The sequence below is a fragment of the Echinops telfairi genome, unplaced genomic scaffold (genome assembly GCF_000313985.2).
Source record: "Echinops telfairi isolate 266 unplaced genomic scaffold, ASM31398v2 ScPeMD7_21;HRSCAF=78, whole genome shotgun sequence".
NCBI classification, from domain to species: Eukaryota; Metazoa; Chordata; class Mammalia; order Afrosoricida; family Tenrecidae; genus Echinops; species Echinops telfairi.
Genome location: NW_022103918.1, coordinates 12,642,994 through 12,651,101, shown reverse-complemented (window position 1 = coordinate 12,651,101; position 8,108 = coordinate 12,642,994). Strand labels below are relative to the sequence as shown.

Below are 8,108 nucleotides of genomic sequence, written 5' to 3'. Positions count from 1 at the left end.
CAATAGCCAAAAGATGGAAACAACCTAAATGGTGTTTCTCATCAATGGATGGAAGGACAGACAAAATGTATATGCATATAATGAAATATTACCACAAAAGTAGTTAAGTCTTTATATTTGCTACACTACAGAAGAAAATGTAGGATTCGAAATTATTATGCAAATTGAAAGAAGCCAGACACAAAAGGTCTCATACTGTATGATCTCATATGGTTGATAGGAAATATCCAGGAAAAGTAAATCTATAGCAGCAAAAGTCAGATTGATAAGGAAGGGTTAGGGCATCAGTAGAAGAAAGAGTTAGGGTAAGCTTAAGGGATATTTGTGATTCTTTTTGATTAAAAAGAGTGGTACTGGCAGAAGAAATATAGGCCAATGGAATATAATTGAGATTATGGAAATAAACTCACATCTATTGTGAACTGATTGGCAGGTTTAGCTTTCTCTGAGAAATCTTATACATCATAAAGGCAGTTGTACAATTAATAATTTGCCCCCTAGTCAAGAACTTGAAGTTCACTTGTAATACCACAGTCCCTCTCCAACTTCAATATTCCAGATGTCCAAGGAAATGGGGAGAATCTCATCTCTAAAGAGGATGGACTTTATTTCAAAAAAACCAACGTTAACTGTCCAGATTTTGAGCTTTGGCAAATTCTTATTTTGATGCTCATAATCTTTTAACTAGTCCAGGATTCATGAACAAGAGAAATGGCCACTTTTTAATCCGTTGGAAGAAGCATTTAATGAGGAAGCATCTATGCAAATTTTTTTAAAGCTTTACTTTTATTTTGGCACTGTTGCATTGAACAACACATTCCTGTATACTAAACACATGAGCCTTCCCCAAGAATTCAGTATTTTCCTTTGAGAACCTCAACAATATTATGCAGTGAGACTCGTAATCCCCACTGGTTACTGTCATATAACATTAAGAGGGATAATCAGGGTATTAGCCTGCCAGTCTGTGGGCCATGGTAACTTCTATTAGCTGTGATGCTGGAAGCTATGCTCGTGGCCTTTCAAATATCAGCAGCCCCCCCTATGGTGAACATGTTTCTGCGGAGCTCCTATACTGAGAACAGACTGGCAAGAAAAATAGGCTGTCCGTTTCTGAGAGATTAGTCACAGAAAACCTTATGAATAGCAGGGAACATTGTCAGATATAGAGGCAAAAGATGAGCTCTTCAAGTAGCAACATAATGTTTTGAAAATGACAATGGCCACGTGTGTACAAATTTGCTTGATATAATTCATTTGTGGATTGTTATAATATCTGTAGGAGCCCTGAATAAAATGATGTTTTTTTAAAAGATGAGCTTTCAAAATATGACAGAGGAAGAGATGCCTCTTCAAGGTGAGTCAACCTTGATGATGTGGAGAGAGAACACGTTTCAGAACCATCATTTACTGATGCTTTGACCCATAATAAAAAGAAATAGCTGAAAATATCCTTTAATAATTGAAACATGGAATGTAAGAAGTATGAATCTATGAAAATTGAAAGTGTTACTTTTCACTTTTGACACTTTCAATTTTCATAGATTCATACAACTGCAAAGAGGTACAGTTAACACAACTATATTTTAAATATACACACCAAATTAAAAAAAAAAAACTTGAGTAAGAAATTGAATTCTACCCGCTCCTTCAGTTTGAAATTGATCAAACAGACAATTAGTTCCACTGATAATTATTGTAGATTAGAATGCAAAAGTTGGAAACACAGAGGAAGATTTTACTCATATGCAAGTTAAGGTTGAAGCTGAAGAACATTAAAACAAGTCCGCAGGAGCCAAAATACTGTCTTTGATATATACCAGCTGGATATCTCAAAAACAGATTTTGATGAAGATCATTCAACAATGATTGAAGCAATACATTGACAGGGAGCTGCCAGAAATTGAAGCTGACTCAGAAGAGATATGGCATGAGGGATATCATAACTGACATTAGACGGACCTTGGCTGAAGTTAGAGAAGACCAGGAAGATGTTTACTTGTATTCTATTGACTGTGCCAAGGCATTCGACTGTGTGGATCATTAAAAAGTATGGATCACACTTTGTCAGGTTGTATCCTTTTACCACACTTAATCAGTCTGTATGCAAAGCAAATAATCTGAGAAACTGGCCTACATCAAGAAGAACTCAGAATCATGGTTGAGTAAGGCTTATTAACAACCTTTTATATGTCGATGACAAACCATCCTTGCTGAAGGCCAATAGGACTTGAAGTACTTGCTGAGGAAGAACAAAGATTTCAACTTTAAGTATAGATTAAAATTCAATGTAAAGAAAGCAAAAATCCTCATATGTGGACTGACAGATAAAGGGAGAAATGATGGATGGTGTCAAGGATTTCATTTTGCTTTGATTCACTATCAATATTCATAAATGGAACAGTCAAGATATCACAACACAAAAGGACATATTGTGTTGGGCAAATAGATTGCACGAGACCTTTTTAAAGTGTAACTAGAGAAGATTTTGCTTTGGAAACGAAAGTGTGCCGACCCAACTCGTGCTATTTCCCTTCGCCTAACATCCATGACAGGTGGATAAGGAATAAGGAAGACAGCAGATGAATCGATGTGTTTGGACGACGGTGGTGTGAAGAACATTGAAAGGGCCATGCATCGTCAGAACGAAAAACAGATCTGTCTTGAAGTAACGCTACAATGTTCCTTAGAAGCAAGGACGGTGAACCTTTGCACCGCAAACACGGGCATGTTCCCAGGAGGTGCCAGTCTCTGGAGAAAGATAACATGTTGGTAGACGAACTATATGTGACCTCTTCCCTGGGGGACAGACAACCGAAAAGTGGGTGCAGGGAGACGTTGGACAGGGCAAGATATGACAAAATAACAATTTATAAACTATCAAGGGCTCATGAGGGAGGGGGGTGGGGGGGGGGGGGGGAAAAATTGAGGACCTAATGCCGGGGGCTTAAGTGGAGAGGAAATGTTTTGAGAATGATGAGGGCAATGAATGTTCAAATGCGCTTTACACAATTGATGTGTGTATGGATGGTGATAAGAGTTGTATGAGCCCCTAATAAAATGATAAAAAAATATATTAAAAGAAAAAACATGTTGGTAGAGAGTCAGTGGAAAAGAGGAAGACCCTCAACAAGATGGCTTGACAGGGGGATGGCAACAAGGGGCTCTAAGGTAACAATTCTAAGAAGGGCCCAGGACCAGGCGATGCTTCTCTCTGTTGTTACTCTATTCTTTCCTGGAGGGCTGACATGAGATGCAACTGACTTGCTGGCATCGAATCACAATACATTGCAACTCTCTCCAGTTCATAAAGCCGAGTTTTCCGGACCGGAGCAGCAGCCATGGTAATAGTATCTACAGATGACTTTCTGCTTATGGTTACTTCTGATGAAGTACATTTATAGATTCATTTCATACAAGATTGCATTAAATGTAACTATTGTGATCATCTTCTTGTCCTTTCCCCTATATAGTTTCCCAGTTTCTGGACTTACTCAAATCCAGATATGTATATGATATCTTTGACCCTCCACATGCTAAAATTTGGAACTTGGAAATTTATTGATTCTTCTCTTTTCTTGCTTTTCCATCTCCTCTCCATCAGCAAATCGATCTCTTCATTCCTCACCTCCTTCTCTGTCCATCTTAGTCCCCATTGCCCACTCGCCTTACCTGGACTCCAGCGTCAACCCTTCCACTTCCACTTGGCCCCTTTATTGACCCTTGGTAGATCAACGAGGAGGAAATTTATGGTAAGGAATCCTGGCCACTGTGGATCTCTGCTGCCAAACCCTCCTCTACCCTCACACTCCTTTGTCTCAGGCCCAATTGTGCTGGGGGCTTTTAACAGTAAATTCCTACTACTTCGTGTGGCTAGCTCCCTCTAGTTTTGCATTAGGGTTTCTGTTTTAACTAGATCTCCACCCTGATGGTTATGGGTTGAATTCGGTAACCCCAAAATACTTGTTGCCTCTTGAGTCAATATCTTTTGAGATAGAAGACATAAACCAGTGAACAGAGAAGAGATGGAAAGAGACAGGCCAAGCCACCTGAAGGCTGTCCCAGCTGGGAAAGACCCTTTACCAGAGCTGACAGAGAAAGCCTGCCCTCGAGCTGACACTGGGAATTGGATTTCCAGCCTCTTAGATTTTGAGAAACCAAAGTTCTGTTTGTTAAAGCCATTTCTGTTGCAGCAAACCTGAAAATCAGAGTCTCTGCCATCATCATTGCCACCAGCCAAATCCCCAGGTCTCCTCTCTGTTACAGCTGCGCTCGACAACTAAGGCAACATTCTACAACCATTATCTTTCAGCCCTTGTTTTTGTCATAACACACTTCTCTAATGACTTATTTTAGCTTTTCTGCCTGGTGATAGAGAGGACATCGTTTTGATCGAGAGATCTCTCCCTGTTAGCCTGGTCAAGGAGCGCGGGTGGGCTGTTGGGTAAGCATCGGACTGTTAACCACAGGGTGGAGGTTCAAATCTACCAACTGCTTCCCAGGGGAAAGACGAAGCTGTCTGCTTCAGTAAAGATTTACATCTGTGGAGCCCTCCATACGGTCGCGAAGACTCTGAATTGACTAGAGGGGCACGTACATTTTTAGGAGTCTGGTCACTGCTGAGAGCATAAGCGTCACCTTTTCTGGATCTCTTTCGCCTCTTTTGCTTATGTTTCCTCCACCCAGCCCTCAACCCTTGGGTAACTTGGTTGTGGTTGTTCCTGTGCCCGCGAGTTGATTGCAACCCCCATGTGACAGAGCAGAACTGCTCCGTAGGGCCTTCTAGGCTGAAGTCTTGGTAGGAGTAGTTAAAATGAACGGTTCTAGTGAAACACTTTATTTATGTGACAGAGACATTCCTACAATTATCTAACACGCCACTCCCTAAATATCTGCATATGAAGGAAATGTGGGGTTGGAGGTAGAGAGAGTGGAATAATTTTATCTATTATATAAATGTACACATGACAAGGGGAAAAAGTATGTATAAATAAAAAAAATAAAGGTAAGTCCAGCTTTTGGAAGCAAATTGTCTTGCAAGGATCAATGTGATCGATCGATCTGCGCCTATTTTATATAAGTACTCCTAGAAAGAAGATATATCAATGTTTAGGATTTCAGAACAAACACATATATGAAGATCCTTAAAGTATCCTGTAAACTTTTCCCTGAGTTAGCAGCTTCAAGAAAACTCTTTATCATTTGATTAAAGGAATAACTTTATGATGGTCTCTTAGAATTACCCTTACTTTGAAAAATCATTAATGGTGAGATGTGTACTTACTGTGTAATCTTTCTGCTGGTGCAATTTTTGTTACATTTTGCCTTTCATTTAGAAAACACCATTGGTCTTTAATTTCTAGTTAGAGGTGAATTTTACTTGGGCGACATGGGTAACTTGTTGATTCATTCCTTAACCACTCATCACTGTTGGTTGAGCAAGAATAGCCATTCTGAACCAAATTACACACTTTATTTTTTCCATTTTAAGCCTCTCACTCCAGGAAGAGCTGCTTCCCCTTTGTATTGTGTGTACCAAGTTAGGCATGGGATTTAGGCTTACATTAAGTGTTTATTTATTGTCTCTCTTGAGAAACTTTTTCACTCTTTCGCCAGATGCGGTCCATCTTTCCACACTGTATTGTACTTCCTGTGATTAGCCGCCCCTCATTCCATCAAAACTCTGTATTTTAAAAGTTATTTTCCCAAAAGGATTATGTCTTAAAAAAATTGCTTGGGTTTGGCACACTTGGTTTAATTCAGAGGTTGCATTCAAAGAATGGACCATTCCTATTGGGCTCTTTGCAGGGAAGCCCAAAGACGTTTTCTCCAGATCCCCAACAGCAATAACATACTTCTAGGCCAGTCCCCCAATGCACAATTATATCTATTGTCCAAGTAGGTATCTTCTACACACACACACACACACACACACACACACACACACACACACACGAGGGTAAGACGCATTGCTAACCTCAAGCAAATGTCAGCTTCTTCCTGTAGAACCTGGGAACAGAAGATCCACTATCGAATCTCTTCTCCCTTCCCTTTCTGGTTACAAGTGATATGGAATATACGTTAGTGGAACTTTGGCTTGAGTGAGAGTTTTTTGATCTTCAGCTGTGTGATCCATCTTATCAAACACCATGGCAAGCAATGTTACCAACAAAACAGACCCTCGCTCCATGAACTGCTGTGTATTTATTGGACTTTTTTGGTCACTGACGTAGAAGCAAGGTAGAGTCGAGGCTGATGAAGAGGCAATCTTCTCAAAGCATGGCAAAACCGTGGGCTGCTTTGTTCATAAAGGCTTTGCTTTTGTTCAGCATGCTCACCAGAGAAATGCCTGGGCTGCTGCAGCAGAAGGGGACAGAATGACTGTTGGTCAGATTTCAGATATTAATTTGGTTGCAGAGCCAAATGTGAACCGAGGAAAATCAGGCGTGAAATGAGTTTGCAGCGGGGATGTAGGGATCAGTATCAGAACACCCTTCTCTGCCCCATGGTGATAGAGAGTACATCATTTTGATTGAGCTATCTCTGCCTCTATTAGCCTGGACAAGGAGCCCTGGTGTGCTGTTGGGTAAACATCGGACTGCTAACCACAGGGTGGAGGTTCAAACCTTCCAGCCACTTCTAAGAGGAAAGACAAAGCTACCTGCATCGGTAAAGACTTAAACCTTATGTCGGGACATAAGGTCACCAAGACTCTGAATCGACTGGATGGCTGTGTGCTTTCTTATGAGTCTGGTCACTGCTGAGAACATAGTGTTATTTTGTTTGGATCTCTTTCCCAGTTTTTCTTTTGACTGGGTCTATGACTTCCAACGGGACTATTGTGACAAGATGTACATCTACCCATCAAGAGCTCCCCCCTTTCTCCTATTGCTAGGGGGCTGTAGTGCCATCAAATGCCAGTGTGCATGAAGGAAGACCTTGAGGAGGGACAAAACGGTTTCCATTTCAAGAGTGGACAGCAAGGATCGTTTTCCAAGTCTGGCTCATTGAAAGGAGATGACCTCCAGATTATTAAAAAGGAGTTGACACAGATGAAAGAAAAAGTGGGTTTTCTGCTGGGAAGCCTGGAAAAATGGAAAAGGAAGAGTGAAAACAAGGAGTCAAGCTGAAGAATGCCGTGTGAGTCTGGGGACTTTAGAGAAACAAATCCACAGAAACTCCTGTATAAGAGAGAGTTTTATGTAAAGGTTACTAAGTGCACATCAAGAAAATATCCCAACCCAGTGCTGCCCAAACCCACAAGTCCAACATTAACCCATATGTCCAACACCAATCCACAAAGTCCTCCTCCGTCTCACAAAACACACACTATAATGGGGACTGCAGGAGGAAAGCCAAATCAGTGAACATGTAAGCATCTCAGCGCTGGCAGGGTTGCTCCAGCACCCAGGGCTGCATCGGGATAGGTCCACGTAGCTTCTCCTTGGGGATGTCTTGCAGGAAGTGAGCCGTGCCAGCTGAAGCAACGAACTGTCTAAGGCAGCTGCACCCTGGTCCGACCATCACAAAGTAAGAGACCTGAAAACTCAAAAGGCGAGGCTCACTGAGCCATTTATCCCTCCACCCTTCAATTAAGCCCACATGTGTTTATCGGTCAGGTTGGCACAATAAACTTTAACTCAAATGCTGTCAGAAGAAGCAGAGCAGCAAATCCACCAAGAAAGATGAGACTCATGTGAAGATGGAGTCAGAGGGGCATGCAGATGACTCTGTTGAGGAGGGGGACCTACCGGATGATGATGAGAATAAAGTTTGGGGGATGACCAGGTGGAGTTGATCGGGGGTGGTGAAACAGAGGCTGAGGAAGGAGAGGGTGACAGAGACAGTGCCAATGGAGAGGATGACTCTTAAGCACCTGGTAGGTTTAGAACTCTTATCCCATTATTTCTTTACCTAGGCCCTTGTCTAAGATCAGATTTTCCACCAGTTCCTCTCCCCTAGCCTTATCTTCAGCACATGCTCACTGCGTTCCCCTATCCTTGTCCTTTCCTTATTCATTAATTCATATTGCCCTGCGCCCAGTCCCATTTAGCTTCCTTTGACACTCCCAGTAGTTACATTAAGTCTTAACCTGCATTTTTTTGCTT

The 8,108-nt window shown here is 41.5% G+C and overlaps 1 pseudogene; it reads left to right on the top strand.

Annotated features, from left to right (window-relative positions):
* The first annotated feature begins 6,137 nt into the window (after positions 1-6,137).
* LOC101640449 lies at positions 6,138-7,872 on the top strand (annotated as a pseudogene).
* Positions 7,873-8,108: the final 236 nt, after the last annotated feature.